Source organism: Aphelocoma coerulescens, chromosome 9 (genome assembly GCF_041296385.1).
Source record: "Aphelocoma coerulescens isolate FSJ_1873_10779 chromosome 9, UR_Acoe_1.0, whole genome shotgun sequence".
Classification (NCBI taxonomy): domain Eukaryota; kingdom Metazoa; phylum Chordata; class Aves; order Passeriformes; family Corvidae; genus Aphelocoma; species Aphelocoma coerulescens.
Genome location: NC_091023.1, coordinates 11,180,213 through 11,198,717, shown reverse-complemented (window position 1 = coordinate 11,198,717; position 18,505 = coordinate 11,180,213). Strand labels below are relative to the sequence as shown.

Here is an 18,505-nt window from a genome sequence, read left to right as displayed (position 1 = left end):
TCCTCCTCTTCATCTGATTTTCATTGAATTGCATTTAAAAATAACAAAGTCTAGATAATAGAGAGACATATACATGTCTTCAAAAGAAATTATTTATAGTGACCCCCTGAAGATTACGCCAACATTATATATTCCTTCTATACATGTGTTTCTTGCTCTATATTTTCCTAGTGTTATTTTTCAGTTGAAAATGTGTTCAATATATAGGCAAGAATTCAGAAATCCATATTTAGAAATGTATAGCCAAAGCCTTCATTTTTTCTTGAAACTGTATGGCTTAATAGTATCTCTGCAGGTGGAATATTAATGTTTTTGAATAAATTAATTCATAAAAAGACCAGTGACTTAAAAAAAACCAAAACATAAAGACCTGCATCATCAAACTATATATTGCCATATTAATGTTCAACTGTGCAACAGAGCTGGGTGATGAGCTGTAAACCCATGAGGAATGATAGCTAGAAATGTGCTTCAGCTTCAGTTTCCATTATTCTTGGCTTTAATATATTGTGTGGTTGGGGTTTAGGCTCATTTCTATTCCCCTTGTTTCGAGAGAGAGTCAGAACAGTAGAAAAAGCAAACAAATAGTTTAAACTGTAGCATTCAAAAATTGCTATGAAATAAAATCCACATATTAAGACCAAATGGGAAAGGCTCATTTTTTTTTTGGTATGCTGTCTTCTACTGGGTTTCATTTTTCCAAAAGAAGAAAACTCATAAAGAAATGAACTACAGAACTACATTCAGGCTTGAAAACTATTACAGAACTTTGAGCTGCATATACTTATGGCATAGAGTGGAATAGAGCATCAAGGATGTAATCATAGCTATTTAATATGATCAACATCTTTTGACTGAATTCAAGGGAAAGCCAGCTACCAAAATAAGGTATTGTATCACCAAAAGTCTAATCTAACCCATCTTTCCTTGTTTGCAAACTCTGCCATTACGTATGTTTTTTAAACACAATTTTCTAAGGCTGGATATCTGTTTAAGGTCAAGGATACCACTTCTGCTAACTGAACATTTCAAAATATGTAACAAGTAGATTTTCTTGCAGTGCCTGCCCTTGGAATGGGGCAATTTATTAGCATTTCTTTTCTCTAGACAATTAACTGAAGCGAGATAATTGAGTTATTTCTCTTCAGTAAGGTTAACTTCAGTAAAAGACCATACAGCAAAGTAACACAAAGGTGGTACTATGGTAATTATTTATGCCTCTTGTGACTATTCAAGTGCTACATCTCTATACTCTAGTAAAATTGCTATTATATATACTCTTTAATTGTTAGAGGAATGGCCATTTCCTCTAGGCTAATGGCTTTATAGAAATGATAGTAGAGGAGCTGTAGGAGATGGGGGAGGGTTAAAGACATTAAATTAGTGTCTGTCTTTGGCTAGTCATGGGAACAGCTGATAGTGCTGATTCAGGATCCAGCGTGCCCCATAGCAGCCACTTCACATGGAAAATGTCACCCCAGCACTTACATTAATGGCTTTTGAGCACAGAAAGACCTCAGTTAGGAGGCTCTGAAACATCACTCAAGGTAACCTGTCAGGAAAGAGAAATTCATGCTACCAAACTACTATAATTTTATATCTCCAAAGGTGCTTCCAATACTTTCATTTGGTTTTGTTATTGGTACATCTGCTGCATGGTTTTCATCGATTTCTCATGAAAATGTTCCTTTTGAGGCAGTTGTATTCTATCACAACTCAGGAACAATGGACCACAGCAGCACATTGAATCTCAATCTCCAAAACAGTGGAAAAGAACAAACTAACAAAAATAGGCTCCTCCATCTATCTCTTTTCCCTACAATTCTGTAAACTACCAAACATAAGCCATTGTTGACTTTTGCTAACATCAGTGGGGAATCCTAATGAGTAAAATCTAAGTGAGATAAAATGGAGTTACATATTTACCATTGGGGCAATAATTTCCAGTCGCAGTTTGGCAGCCATGTGTGTAATGCAGAATACTTCTGCAATAGAAAAAAAAGCACTACAATCTTTTCTTTAGCTGCAATAAGATTCGACTAGAGCTGTAAAAGCTTCAGGAGGAGAACCTCTAAGTTTGAAGAGTAGAGAAGCTTGTAATCATGTATTGCTAATACAAGGTGGTTGACAGCCCTCTGTGAGGTTTCTATAGAAGAGTGCCAACACAATATATATTAAAGAGAAATCTGATGGTTCCAATGAGTCTTTTGTTCCTTTCACTGCTCTCCTATTCCAGTTAAAATACATAGCAACATGGTACTCAACCTTGATCTGAGCTCTGCACAGCTGAGATTTATTAGGACAATAATCAGCACAGCCCTCTGGCTGTGAGTTCAATAACAATGACCCTATTTGAAAAGTTGTTTATATTCCTCAAGTTTGTATCTAAAACACAGCCAGTGTTCAAGGTGCCCGTTCCCATCAGTACTCAAGCCTCTTGACTAGTCACGTGGAATAGCTGTCATGGAAAGAAATCCTTTGACATCAGAAACATGAAATATGTGCTTCCAGGATGTGAAGGAATATGCCTCAACTCTCTAGTCACCCCTGCATTTCAAGGTTGCTTTGCATACTTCACAGCAGCTTTCTCTGCCCAAGTCTGGCTATTACTTCAAGGACTGGGCCAGTCAAAATACCTTAGCACTGACCTGTGTTGAAAACTTGATCCTTTTCTCTCTTTAAAAATTGCTTAAAAGTCTCCATAAATGCACTTGCTGTTCACAATTGCCCCAGAAAAATCTTTTAAGGAGTTTTCAGTTTCTTAAATGTTTATCCAGCCACTCTTCAGATGTTGGCTTGTTGGCCTGTTACTTTAATTGACTTAGGTGGATGTGCAGCTATTTTTGCCTGATGATGCTGAGTAGACAGCTTATGTGTTTAAGGCAGACAGTTAGCTACATTTCTATCCCTTGGTTTCCCGAGGCTAAGGAAATAGGTTAATAGGATAGAAATACGCACTGGGTGTGGGATAAGGACTATTTTTACTTGCAACCTGACGTATTATTAACACATTTTAAACATGGAGACACCACTTTTGATTTGACACACAAGATGGCTTGGAAATGAGTTAAAACTGTCACTGTTATTCTCTTTTTTACAGCTGTATTTTGTTTGAGTAGAAGTGGCAGTTCTGGTCAAGCTGAGAGGCCCAGTACGCATCCCTTAAAAATGTCAAACAAAACATTTTGTGTGTGTCCTATCTATAGTGGAAAATAAGAGTTTAGAAACAAAAGCAGTATAATATAACCAGAAGCTGATTAGTCCATCTTTAATTCTCTAAAATAAAATAAATTTCTACACCTTTCTTTATATCACAAAAGGTTCTGAATGTCTTTGTACGACATTATTTCTTGCAAAACATTACAATTTTACAGTCTATTATAAACTTGATTGATTTGGTTTTTTTGGTCTTTGTTGTCTGGGTTTTTTTCCCAGAAATGCAGATATTGCACATTAAAAGAGAAAACTTTTAATATAATAAGGTTTATTCAGCACATATCTTTTCTTCCTGCTGTCAGCTGGAATTGACTGTCACAGGAAAGCATTAAGAAAACAATATGCTCTATACAGATTTCTAAATTTGGAAAATCTGCATCCTTCCTTCAGCACAGGGCTCTGAGTGTTAGTAATTCAGACAGGAGGGTATCATGACAACTCTGCACACTCTTCTGAAACAACCTGTTCTCTCATCCTCTTCACACACACACGGGACATTCTAATCCCTCTCTTACCTGAGGTACCCTCTTGTTTGTCTTTCGTTCCATCTCCTCTGGACTCTCAAGAGCCTATTACTCATTTAATAGACAGGGATCAGTGGGCTTTGTATAAAATGGAAGTAACAGTGGATTAGTAAAAATATTAATTCTTTGGGTGGAATCAACAGTGCTATTTAGTAGAAGCCCTTCACTATTAAATGCTGCGCATGTCAGGGGCAGCATCCATTTCTGTACATCTGCTGCAAGGTACAGTGCCTTCAGTTATCTTAATTCTCATCCCTTCCCCTCCTGCTGTGCAGAAGAGTGATTATCCACTAAAATCTAAAACCTGGATATGAAATAACTCAGAAGTACTGCACTGATTGGTGGTTAGTGCTGCTGCAGCCTCCATCCAAGGCATTGCCACCATCAACATGTGTTAGGTGTCAAAGCTGTCAAATGCTCTATCTAGAATCCTCTTGTTCTGAGGCATTGCATGCAAGTCTCTACAGTGATACCAAAGCTGGTGCAGAAAAGGTCTTGACAGTGTGCTAGCCCTGTTCTACACAAAACACTGGGCTTTTATCAACACTTCTAATCATAAATCCAGAACCATCACAAGCCACGATGGAAAAAGTTAACTCAATCCCAGCCACTCCCAGTACACTCAAACTGTGTGGCTTTTATAATGTCTCCTCAAATACAACATTTTTCTCTTTAGAGGAAGGCCAGAATCACTTCTTCTGCTATAGCAATGTATATATATCTTGAAATCCTTTTCAATAAATCCAAACCACTGCTATGGGTCAATTTCAAAGTTAAAGAGTAAGTGGAGTTAATTTTCTCTAGGGACATAAAAATACTAGTAGTTTATAAGCAGAGGCTTTCCCAGAACATCTTCCAAAGAAGGAGTATGAAGGATAAAGTGAGCAATAGTTGCAGTTGGATGAATTCATGTAGATAAATTTCCTGCAGTTTTCAGAAAAAATGGAATTAAGGAAGACAAGCTGCCATCCCACACCAGGAGACTTGCAGGAGGAAGTTTTTACACAAACAGATTTGTGCAATCACAGGGCCCCTCCCCGTTTTTGTCCTTCTACCCCCTTTAGCCTCTACTTACAGCCTCCAGCCCCCTTGGATTACCGGTTTATTTCCAGCATCCTGGCCTTTTGAGGCTGCTTTTGGCCTCTACTTTTTTCCTGTCTCTAACCCACTATTGTCCACCACCTCTGTTCAGCCTCAATTTTATTCTGGACTCCAATGACCTTTGGGTCTATCAAACCCTTTTGTCTCTATTCTTTTTAGCCTCACACAAACTTTCAGCCTGCTACCCCTTCCAACTTCTACATGTTTTCTGGCCTTGCCTCTTTCTCCCAGCCTCTACTTTATTTTGGGCCTCCTTTCAGACCTGTTTTCTTTGCCAGCACAAAATGTCAACAATTTGAAAGTGGGACACAGACCGCTTTTCCTTTTTGAGCACTAATCTGTATAGCCAAGGGCAATTGCAGTCCACTTTAAAAAATGGTTTGTTCTCCCAAGACAAAGTGAAAAAGGCAGATAGCAGATATAAACTGGATTTCTCATTTCCCTTCTCCCTCAGAAGAATTGGAAAGAAGTTTGTCACTAGGCCAAATTCTGCTGTTTTGAATAAAGAATTTGTGTTTATCTCAATGAGAATGCTATGTACTAACGACTGTGAGATTTAGCCTTATTTGTTATCTATTTTTCTCTCTCATCCCCAGTGCTGTGAAATTTTTGTTGGTATAAATTTGTTGATGAATCAGCAATTTGTAATATATAAATCTTGAAAGTTTTGATGAAGGAAGTTTTAAAGACTAAATTTACACCATGAAGTCAAAGGAAATTTTGTTATTAATAACAACCAGTGAAAGAGCAAGGTAAAAGTTGTCTTTTAGACATGCAAGCCTTTGACAAATATTTCAGATAAGATACCAGAGACATTCTTTCTCCCTTAAAGATTTTTGAATGAGTAGCACTTACTAGAAATGTTTGACTGGGTTGGAAGTATTTGATCATTGCTCCAGCATTTATAAAAGTTTTATTACTTAAGAGAAAGAACTTTTCTTCTAATTTACTTTTCCCATTGACATGCAGGAGAACTTAGGGGATTGATGTTTCCAAAAGCCCTGCAAAATTTGCTGTGTGTAATGTCCCAGCACCCTCTCTGTATAAAAGAAACTTGAGCAGAAATGACAGGAGCTAGCAAGGAGTGTAACAGGGCCCTTTCCTCCTTGCTTCATCCACTTCCCCAACAGCAGGGACCCTCACATGCCACCTGATGCTACTTCTCTTCAAATATATTCTTTAAAGATTTTGAGCCATTTCTCACTGCTCCATAGGCAGAAACCATCAAACACAGAGGTCTAAGTGCTTGAGAGCCCCATCATCACAGCCCCATCAGACCCTGCTGACACCACTGGAAGACTTCCCCAGGCTCCACCTTGCATGCTTTAAATTGTAATGCCCATGAGGCAGAAGCACACTGAAATTCCCCAGCCCCTTTTTCAAAGCAGCCAGATTACTCTTCACTCATTTGTTTGGCATTTTGGGGGATTTAGCTGGTCTCTCTCAGCACTGCAATTAACTCATCAGGTATTTTGGGGCATGGTGGCTGCTTTACTGCAAAATCTGCAAGGCGCTTATCACAACAGGAGCCTGGCGCAGAGGTAGGCAAAGCTCTATAGAGAAGAGGCACCAGACCCTGAGGAAAGGTGTTGGCTTTACAAACAAATTCTAGGTGGAATATAGCCTGTCATTTTTACCCTGCTGAATTCAGAATGGAAGGAGAAATGCATCCTCAATTCAGACTTGACATTAAGGTAAATATTTATGCCTGTTGAGGGAGGCACAGATGAAATGTCTTTGAAAATCTGTCATAGGAGGCTAAGTTTGGAAAAGAAGATGGCATGGGTGCAGTAATGGGACACCAAAGAATTCAGCTACACACAGTAGCGTTCAGAAATAACAAAGCATGCTGTAAATGTCTTGATATGAAGAAAGTGTCCCTTTTTTAATGGAAAAATAGAATGTAATACTCTACTGGTAAATTGTGGTGGTGTTACTGTAAGTAATTTTTTAAAATCTAAACATCCATTATTATCAGAATTCATAATATTTTTTTTCTTATTTACCTTAGTAAACTAAACAGGATCAATATGTAGAAATAAATCCACATTTCATTTTCTGCAGAGTACAGCTGTGAATTAAGGAAAGATTGGTTATAAGAAATACTAGTCTTGATGCAGAAAGGCAAGAAAATTTTAAAGTCTTCTACCTCACCTTTTTTTTTTCAGCCAGCAATATCACTCTTCTTTTGCCTTTAGATTTCTGCTTTCAGTGTAAAATCTCTTTCCATGCTGTGTCTTTCTTGCCTCTCAGTCTGGATGTAATAGAAAAAAATGTAATGAATAATAGCAGCTTTGATAGGGATGCTAAGTTATATTCCTCATCCATAAGCCAATCTCTAATGATTACAGACAAATGACATAATTGGGGATAATGAAATCTTTTAAAAGATTTTCTGCAGAAAAAAATCTTTTCTGATGGTCACTATGAATTTCTTTTTTCTGAGAGTGACCAAGTAGGACTAAAGCATCCCAACAACAGAACAGGGGGCAATAGACACAAACTGAACATGGGAAGTTCCATCTGAATATGAGAAAAACCTCTTTACTTTGAGGGTGACAGAGCAGTAGAACAGGCTGCCAGAGAGACTGTGGAGTCTCCTTCTCTGGAGATACTCAAAACGTGCCTGGATGTGATCCTGTGTAAACTGCTCTAGGTGAACCTGGTTTAGCAGGGGGCTGCTAAACTAGAGGAGATTCAGAGGTCTGCAGACTCTGGAGCCAGTCTTTGATTTTGTGATTCTGGGATCTCTGTTTTTATCTACTATAGCCATGTGTTCCTACGATATTCCTTAGCAGTTGGCCAATGGCACAAATTTATGAGAGACAAAGACAGAGAAGACAGAACAGAAAAGCAGGCAAAGAAAAACAAACAAAAGATAATGCCAATTTCATAAGTTTTAAAAAAATTCATAGGAAGCTTCATATTACAGATAGGGAAATGGAAGCAGAGCATTCAGTTAGGTGTAAATATTACCTTCTACCCAGTTATTGCTGGTAAGACCTCAAACGTTCTGCAATCAGTCACAGCCTCAGCGTTAATTTGAGTGACTCACCTGTAAACTGCAGAGGTTTGCACTGACATTAATACTGTCATGTTTTATGTGAGTCAAAATGCAGGCCTCTAAGCTTCTTCTCCTACTTGGCTTTCATCAAATCCGGTTCTTTCATACTTAATACAAAAAAAAAAACCCCAACAAAACACCAAAACCTAACTTTAGTTTTAAATTAATAATATATCTTTTGGGATATAAAATGATTAGCCCATCAGGTCAGAAACATTTTTCACAGAGTTGCCTCTGGTCTTCTACTGTTCCACTCTGGAAGTGAGCTGAGTGTTGCCAGAGAAGAAGCATTAGACATTAATTTACAAAGAATGACTAGGAGAGCACATTCAGTGAGCATTCTGCCCAGCTTTTACTCATCAAATACCCAGACTCTGATCCCACTAAAATCCACTGCGATCACCAATAGGGTCAGTGTAATTGAAGTCTATTACAAATTTAATACTTCTTTTTTGTTTATAGCACAGCTATTACATGTTTTGGCTGAAGCATCAATAATGCAGACAGTATTTCAATAATTAAAAATGAATTCTTCCAATGCTAAAAAGTAAAAATGCTGGTTTGCTATATTGTCTATATTATCCTTTTATTTTTTTCTGTAATAATATAATGAGGAATGTTTACTGAAGTGAAATGAGAGCTGTGGAAGAATTAAAGATTCTTAGTAGACAAGTAAAATTCCACAGAATGATCACCCCATAGTGTAATTATTCCAAAAATACAATTAAAAGACAGCACTGAGCACTTTCACAGGGCCCAAGGAGACTCAAGTATGTGCTCTTGGAACTGCTGGGTATTGTTATCCTCAGCAGTTCCTGGAGGCAATAATTTAATCTCCTTAATAAATTTCTTAATGGTTTAAAACACTCTGTCAATGGAGTTTTTGGTGTGTCAAAATGATAGAAGTCAAATTTTCCATTTTCTTTTAGTACGGTAAAGTAGAAGTTAAGGATCTGGAAAATAGCCTCATTTAAGAAGCTAATTTCAAGGAAATTAAAGAATTAGCCAAAATTATTAAACATATTATGGTATAAAACAAGGCTGGAAACTCAGAAAAAATTTATATTCAAATCCCTACTGCAATCACAAAGGCTTGAAGCACTTTGCTAATAATGAATTTAAATGCTTTGGAGATCATGATACATTCTTGAACTTTACAGACATTCACTTTAAGCCCTTAGAATAAGATCTTATCTTTAATGTTCGCAGGAGCGAAGAACTGAAGGCCCATGCTTGTCAAAAAAACAAGACTGAAATTAAATAATCATTCCCTGTAACTGCACATACTTTCTTTCTTCTTTAGATTCTTAAATATGGTCCTTGTTCATTTTAGACTCTCAAATAAAGTGTTAGGGATTTTGACCCTTCTTGGAAATGAATAACTAACTCATAAATAATCACCAAGCAATTTATTTGAACACGTTTCAGGCAATGAGCTCATAGGGAACCATTCTCTTCCTTGAGTTGCTACTCAACAGTTAACCTGAACAGATCAGGTTCTGGATGACTGAAACTCTAATCAAAAATAAAATCATAAAATAAAATTAACTTCCAGGTCCATTATAAAAACTATAGATTTTACAGTTAGTGGGATTCAGCAAATACTACACCAGTGACTTTTACACATTAAGACTTCTACAGAGACTGATGGATAAAATTCCCAGCCATTTATTTATTCAGTTTCTCATCCAGAAGCTCCGTATCAAAAGCCCTTTGGGGACAAAAATATCTAGGACATCTCAATTAAACAATCTGTCTTACTGCTATCATATAGAAACTTAGAGAAATGACAGAGATTTCTTTTCTTTTTTCTTTTTTGAAGTAGACCTTTTATTTTAACCCTTCCAACACAGTCTCTCAGCACCCTCAGTCTGACTTGCTGCTTGGGAAGGTGGCATGAGGGGCTAAACTGTGGGGCTAAACTGGAGTGCGAATGAGACAAACTATGTTCTGAAAAGATAGGAAAAAACTTTTAAATCCTCATCCTTTAGCTTTTCTTTTAGTTGTGCCAGAGTTACCACACAATCAGCTTTTATGTGACATTTCACAATTTTCACTTTATCCCCATCCTTAGCATTATCACGGAAAACATATATCAAACCAAAATAAAGGACTCTCCATTTATTTCAGCTCTCAGACAGGTGGGATTCAGTTCAAATACAATAAGTTGTATTTCTTTCTTCGTCATGAAATTCAAAGACCTATATGACATGCCTGTCACCTTTCCTACAGTCCTCAACATACACAGGCATTTCTAAAATAGCATCAGCTAAATCTCTTTTGCTATGAAACAACTACATCCACAGCAGTTCACTTCCACTTGCAGCATTCCCTACTGGAACCTGTTGTTATATGCTGAGTGGGTGTCTTACAAAAACCCTGCATGAGTTCCAGTTCAAACACACATCCATCCCACCCAAAACCACCCAAGTGATCTCTCCATCCTATTTTTTTTTAAATGCAACTGTTTTTATGCAAGAAAAATTTATATCATGAGGAACTTGAGTGAGATAGTACTGGATTGTACATCTTCAGAGAACACAAATTATCTTCCAGCCATCTCCTACACTCAATCGACTAGCAATATAAAGAAAATGTTCTTCACTCACTGAAAATAAGATTGGAACTATGTTTTGGTCCAACCTTTTCAGAATTTATCTACAATTTACAGTTATGAGATGAGTAGACAGATAGCTATAGATGTAGTAAAAATGTTTAAAATTGTAATTTAATTGTAAGAAAAGTCCTTATATGAAAAGCAGCAGTGACACAAGCCCTGAAGATTTTTTTCCTTATTACTGGAGGTTACATCTCTTTTAACTTTACACCATTTTACCTGCAGAGAAAGAGGACATAAAAGTCTCTAGAATATGGAATATGATAGTTCAATACATTTGTCCAGTCACCAATGTAAATTTGCATTTCTTTGTTATTTCCTACTTTTTATAGTATTCTTTAGTTGTCATTGCAAATAATGGCTATCATAACTGAACAAATTCTTAGACTTTTAAGCCTCAGATGAAATGGGAAAGAAAAAAACCCAACAGAAACTGTAACTAAATATGAAACATGCAGATCTAAGAGGATGAGGGTGGCCAGCTTCTGAAACTTAAGTTTTATTGCTAATTTAGTTTTAGCTTTTCCTTCAGTAACTATATGTAAAAAAGAAAAAAACTGATCTGATATTCAAACACAAGAAAAAATTCTGAGTTCTGAAGATCCATTGCCTCTGTAAGCATGATTCAACTGAGATCATTAAGTGTGCAATTTGCCACAACTACTGTGAGGAATGACAGTATTTTGAAATTAGCATCTGAAGTAGTTCCCAATATTGCAACCTTGCTTCTCAGTAGGTAAGAACTTAATTCTTACTTCTCCCTTTTACTTACCTGTTTCTGTTCACCTAATGTAAGAAAAACCAAACCCAAAATAAAATCCAAACCAAAGGCAAAAATACTAATGGCTGAATACTCTCTTGACATTTTGCTGTAAAATGTCAATGTGAGCCATTAAAATTTTTACAGATCAAAAGGCATTTTAGTAACTTTCTTTATGGCTTGAAAATTAAAGAAAGTAGAAAAGATTGCTATTTCCTATGGAAACAGAAAAGGGTTCAAACCTTAGAACAGAAAACACTCAAAGCAGAGGTTTAATTTTAGCAGTTCACATAATTATGGTAAAAATACACAGTGCTCTGTAAAAAGTGTTTTGTACAAACATTCTTCCTTTAGATATCACCAAAATAAACCATATCTTTGTTCCTTCATATTATCTGTCTTTTCAAAGTACCAAGTAAAGTATCACCAAACTTTTCCTATGAGGACATGAGCTTCAGTATCTACCTTTTTTTGAGTCTCTTGAAACCAACACTGAGACAAGAGCCATGCACTGCTGCATGTGTTTATAGACATTTCATTCCCAGAAGCGTTGTCACGAGTTACATCGGGATAGTTGGAGCTATTTATCAGCATATCCTAAATAAACAGCTTTCTTACATTTTAAAGAGTCTAATATAAAGCCTGTGCTTAATGAAATAAATCAGAATATAATGCCAAAGGTACTAACATTATTGGAAAATCTAGACTTTTTCCAGCAGAGTTAGAGAAGTACCTGTATGAGAGCTACTTATAGCCTGGGACTCAGCTTCTGTTGGGATCTCTTCCCAGGGCTGCACTGGGCTCAGGGCTGCTCCCAGCTCTGCAGCCAGCAGGTCTAAGCCAGCCCTGGTGCCAGGTTGTGCAGCTACAGAGATGTCAGGGTTGGCTGTGTGGCAGCCTTAGAGCTTGTGGCCTATTGCCACTGATGTCCCTGATGACCCCATTTATCCCCCTCCTCAGTTCCAGAGCATGCAGAACAACCTAGCTAAAGGTGTAATTTAAAATATAGCCAGCAGTGAAATAGGAACTACAACATTAAAGGTCACTGACTTCCACAAGTATTGAAATAAATGAGATAGGCCCTGCAGACCTGTACTGACATGGTGAGCAGCTGACCAGTTGGCTGGATCGAGTGAAAAAGCCTTCTGTCCCAGAGCTACAAGTGATTGCTGGAAGTCCTGCTCCAGCAGCTTAAAATCCAGTAGAAACTGTTAAACAAGATGCACTGGCAACTTAAAGAAAAAAAAAAATCTTAGAAAAATGACAGATAGAAGTATTTTGTTTTAACAGAAGAGGAGAAGACAAGTTGGAACAGTGGGTTGCCATCACATACCTGTGTGGGAGTACCTGTCTGGAAAAAGCTCACAGCCCTCTGGACCAAACCTCTTAGTTGTGTTGCATTCTTCTTAGTGAGCATCAGACACATGGGAACCCCCAAATCCAGAAAGGGAAACAAGTCAAGGAGAGAGCCAGGCTCACACCAAATGGCTTGGTTATTATCCAGATAAGCTGCATTTATTTTCCCTCTGTACTTTACAGCTGAGATATAAACCAGAGCTGCTGCTGAGCAAGGCTCTTGTCACAGCATTCTCCCTAGCTCTGCTTCCATTTCTGTATCTATTTCCAGTGTGTATTAAAATAACTCAGGTTTATTTGCAGCATTGGCTCTGATCTCTAACTACTGTTATTTTCATACCTAAAAAGAATTCAAGTTTATTTATAGCATTGTTTTGACTACCCAACTGCTGATGTCAACCAACATCATAGAAAGAGAATCAATGACCAGGCTTAGATTATTTTCGACCACAGACAAGAAAATTTGAAAAGATTGATGATAAATCAGGATGATTCTGCAAGAAAGCCTCTGGAATGTACTGGCATTTCAATTTTATTAAGAAATAATAAATAGCCTTGAGCAATAATAAGTTTCCCCATGACAGTTGTGCTCTAGCAAGTAAGTGTGTGCCAATGATAAGAGTTATTTCCACACTTTTCTTTGGATGTGAAGCATTCAGGCCTTGCACTCGCACAGCTGAAATGGCATGGCTACAGAAAGTGGTGCTGCCATCCCAGCATCCCAGACTATGCAAAGAATAGATTTGTCCTACATCTTCAGCTTTTCTGTGGCCATCAGAAACTGTATGAATTTAAACTTTTTTTAGGATACAAAATTGTCTCAAGAATTCAGGAGCTGCATTTTGAAACTGCTTCTGGAGATAAATTTTAGTGTATTTTTCTATGGAAAGCACTTTTCATTGCGCTTTTAAAATCTTTATTAATTTCACTTTTAATAGCTTAGGTTTAATGTGGAACTTTTGTCTTTCTGTGTCATAGCTGGAACAGCAGATCATTCTTACAACTACATCAGTGAATTGTGGCTGATTCATCCCTGACTCATTTTGCTAAAGTTCTTAAATATATCCATTTTCTGGTCTCACTTCAAGTAATTTATTTTAGTTTTGGGTTTGTTTGTTTTTGTTTTCCACATAGGTAGAAATCCCTTTTCTAATGGCATTGCACAATTTAGGCTGAACAAAACACAATCAAATTTAGCTGCTCAGCTCATTTTAAGAGTCTGAGTAAAGCCAAATATTGAACTTATCTATGTGTGTAAGAACAAAACCAAGATGTTTGTCCTAGAGGCCCTACAACAGTGGTTTCCATTTGTGCAGTACCTTATGATCCACTATACTCCCCTGAAACTTTTCATAAAAAAGTGAAAGTGAAAAGTCAGAAAGTCTCAGCATTTACCTTTGAAGCAGATTTTTGAAAGGGCTACATTTTGAGCTAGGTTGAAAATACTGCCATTTTCATTTTTTAAAATGAGAAACACTGAAGGCATGACCTGAATCAGAGTCACAGTATCTCCAGACAAGAAAGCAAACTGGATCCTTCATCATATGAATACATTTAGAATTGACGTTCGGTTCCTCTGTGTCATCTTCTTGAAACAATCTGACTGGTAAAGCAAAGAAGCTCTTTCATAGCTGATATTTACTATTTTATATTGAAAATGATGCCATAAAAAGTTTATACAAAAATGTTTATTAGTTCTGCAAAACAGAGTCTGTCTCTAGTATCAGATTTTTAAATATTAATGGAAAACTTCTCCATCAAAGAAACCCCAAATATCTCTGAGCAAAAAAAATTTCTAATATGAGATGTTTGCCAAGGATGATGGTCATACAAGGACCCACAAAAGGACATTGAATGCCATTGAATTTATGGGATTTTTTTCTTGCTATTCACATCTACCCATCGATGAATGATCTTTTGATGCTACAGTAACCTTGATATGGATATGAGTGAGCTAAAGAAGAGTAAATGAGTATCGAAGGTAACATAACAGTTCACCAACTTAACATACAAGAAATGTTCATATCAGTGAGAAATCCTTCAATAGTACTGCAAAAGCTTAATCATTAAGGAGGATGAAAGGCTATGGCAAGGCTTATTTCCAATTTTAAATGGATTTGCTATCTTCAACTCAATGCTCTCAAACAGTACAGATTAACAGAAAAGGGATCCTCAGATTTGCTATTCATCAAGTCTTTTTACAAACCTGAATCTTTTATGACTAAAAATCTGCTACTAACTCATTTTTTCAATTGACTAATTCTGAAGGAGCAGAGCAATTCACATGAAAATACTAATTTTAAACATGCTTTTTATGAAATGCTTATTAAGGTCAAGCACTATAATTTGAAGAGTAAAATATGTTATTTCATTGTAATACATTTAATTTTATGCTGTTCAGAATCATTACTTAAAAAATTCTCCCACAAATGTGCATTAGTTGCACTGAATTTCAGACACATTATTTACTTTTCCTTGTGAAGACATAAACGACCTCTGCCTACTCCTATCCAGCACATAGATCGCTGTCATTCCTTATTATGAGCCACTCAGGGAAGCCAAAACCCTTAGCACCATCAGCTGCTCCTCTGGACACAGGTGCCTTGGGCTTTACAGGTGTCTTGGCAGCTGCAGAGCACATTGTGCTGGGAAGGGCAGAGCTGCTGTGCTGGCACTGCTGCTGTGCCTCACAGCTGCCTTAGGCCCTGCTGCCAAAGCTTCACCAGCACAGGACTTTTAAGAGGCTTGTGAACAAGCAGAAATAAAAACAAGGGCACTGCTGGTATGGAACATCCTCACAGCTCCCTATCATGGAAGTTAAAACCCCTTGTTTGTATCATATGGGTGCTGGAAGCTTGGAGCTTGCAGCTCTCCACTCAACAAAGGCATGTTCCTACAGAGCTGGACAGAAGCCATGGTCACTCCTCAGCTTCTGGCCTGCACATAAATACAGCTCCCCCAACCACCCTCCCTTCCTTGGGGACAGAACTGTTGCTCAACTCTTGTGTCTATTTGACCTGAAGCAGAAGCCATCTGGGGAGAAATTATTAAAGAATTACTGATAAATAGTTTTCCTTGTGGTTGAAGCAGTTTTACCTTTTTTTCCTAGTTCAAGCTTAGCTGAAACTACTTCCAGCAGGAGACACAGCTATCTAAACATGACAACAAGGACCTGACTCAACTCAAACACTATCCACCCATTTTGCATTATCTACATTTGGGAATGTAACTCTCCTGCTTTAGAAGGGAAGTAAGAAACCTGCACAAAGCCTCCAAGCATGAAGTGTTAACAGAGGTCTCCAGTTCTGTCTGAAGTCCCTCATGTGCTTCAGATGTGTGCAAGGGATGCACCTTGCAGGTGGGGTGTGGCTTCTATCCCAGGTCAGGCTAGAAACACAATGAACAGAAAGAAGAGGGATGACAGATGAAAAGTAACACAAACAGCAAATTTTGCGTATCTGACACTTAAACCATGAAGTTAGTCCAGGCAGCTGCTGAGTAACATTTGATAACATTGGTAACTGGTGCACATACAGGGAAAAAGATGATGTGTAAATTTCTAGCTTGTTTGTTTTAACATAGCCTTTATGATCAGTTAGACTGGGCCCGAGCATCGTCCTGTCCATGGCAATTTTTTGGTGTGGTTGTAGTTATGAACAGGTGCCTAACCCAAAGTACAAGAACTGCAGGTGAATCACATTTGTTAAAATATTCTTCCCAGCTTCATGTATTTTGCCTGGGGGATGCTTTTCACTCGCTGTTGTCCCTTTCTTATCAAGCAACCCTCAGAGGTTACATTTTGGGGGGAGGAGCTCATGGACACTCAGCTCTTTCCAGGTGTTCTGAGGTTGGCTGCTACTTAACAAAATAGAGGATTCATTTAGGTCCTCTGCAGTGGCTTTACCTCCTCTGAATACAAGCTTTCTGCCATGATCATCTGTTGGCCTTACAGACTGGTAGGCTTCCTATGCCTGATGTGGTTGAAGATTTATCTTTTTGGGTATTTTTTGTTTGTGTTACCACCAAACTGTTGGCAGGTCTTTTTGATCTGCATTTTCAGGTTGAGAGGAGGTAATAAAATGGTGATGCTATGGGTCGATGTTCTCTAGCACTGAATTTCCTCAGGCCTGTGTGCACCATTAAACTCTTGCTCCTTTGAAATGTCACATTTAAGGCTTGAATAAAATATATCTTTGAGTGCCTTTATAGTACCTAGCCAGGCACCTACTAGAGAGCCTTGCTGTTTTGGAGCATGTGCACTTGTGCTTGAAAGCTCTTTTTTTTGCATGGTTTAGGGTACACATATTTCTTCATTAGTGTGTCTAGAAACAGAAATAATTACTTTTTATGCAGTATTAGTATTTTCAGTGCATTGTTCTAAATTCACGTTATACTCCCTGAATGCCAGTATCAGTGAGGATTTGCCACAAATAAATGCCTGCAGTCCCTCCTTATTTACTGTTCACTGCTTGCTCAGCACAAGGAATGCTAACCTGGGGAGTCCAGTGGAGATAAGGAGATGATTAGACCGGTCCCCAGCTCCTGTCCTGAGGCTGTAGCAGGGTTTTCTATCTCTTCCCAAGCTGCTGCCCTGACCTTCTGTTTTGCCTACTCCAGCTATAGGAAACATCTTGCTTCCCAACCCTCTCACGTCCTCTCATGCTCACCATGCAGCCTCTCTTTTGTTAAAAAAAATAAATATTGCAGTTAACGCTTTCCTGAACTGAATGTTTTAAAGAAAGAATTAGGTAATTTTTTTCATGTTTAATGCATGCCTACCATCCTAAAACACAGTCCTGTAAATGCACAAGAGAGATCCTGTCACAGGAATGAATAATTGTCTCCCAGCTCAACCAAAGATTGATCGATCCTTACTTTCATTTATTTCCTGGCTTCCTCCTTAGTGGAGTTTCTGCAATATAAAAAAAAAAAAAAGGATTTTTTTCTAAATAGCCACTAAATGCTGCATGCACAAATGTTCTTTAACATCGCGCTTCAACCCCCTGCTGCTACTTGGAAAGCTGTGCCATGCCTGTGGCAGAAACGTTGCATACATTAATCATCGGGGAAGATGATGCCAAGCAACTAGGTAACAGCTTCACTAATATTTGTGCCTTTAACGATCAGGAAACAAGAACTGAACTTTAAAAATATTTGTTAAAATTTAGTTTTCTGAAGGGAGTTAATTATTCCAGTGTATGGCAGCACATCGATACAAAGTACATGTATCAAAGGCTGCTAGTAACTCACTACTGTCTCCACATCAGTTTAGGATTATTTACCCTGAAAAAGGAGCCACACAGAGATTTTATACAGGGGTGCATCCAGGAGAGGTTCCATCTCTGGGGGCCAGACCCACCAGCAGAGGGAAGAAAGTGGGGTGCCGGTGCAGCTGGGAATTACAGGAGGCTTCACTCAGCTGTTGCTGAAGTTGTGTTTTCACTGCAGCAGAGGACAGGCTCAGCCCCATCTGGAAAAGTGCTGCCTGACAGAGGCTGTTCTGTACTGTTGTATAGAGGAAATGTGAGTCTTGCACATACTGCTACCTTCTCATCTTTTTCAGATGTACCTTTTCAGCTCCCTAGCTTCTTGCTGCTGCCTTATGCTGTATAGGTTCTGTTTTTCCTCATGGATATGATTACTCTATTTTTTTACATTTAATTTTGGATACATTTGGAAAATGAAGAAATGTCTATTGTGTTCATCTGTACCACCATCAACTAATGATGTCATCAGTTAATGTCATCAACTGAAGAAATCACTTCCATTTCATAATATAATATCTCCATTGGAGAAATTTAATGGAATTGCCTGTCCATTTATCACTTCATGTTCAATTTAATGGCAAACACTACAGCCTTAAGTAA

The 18,505-nt window shown here is 37.9% G+C and overlaps 1 long non-coding RNA gene across 1 annotated transcript in view; it reads right to left on the bottom strand.

Annotated features, from left to right (window-relative positions):
* The window catches only part of LOC138114882 (uncharacterized), a 62,573-nt gene that overhangs the window by 9,535 nt on the left and 34,533 nt on the right, over window positions 1-18,505 (bottom strand). Inside the window, exons 2-3 of the long non-coding RNA XR_011152857.1 lie at window positions 6,996-7,095; window positions 6,848-6,912 (exon numbers count right to left, since the gene is read on the bottom strand). This is a non-coding gene — a long non-coding RNA (uncharacterized lncRNA). The remainder of the gene's footprint in view (window positions 1-6,847; window positions 6,913-6,995; window positions 7,096-18,505) is intronic.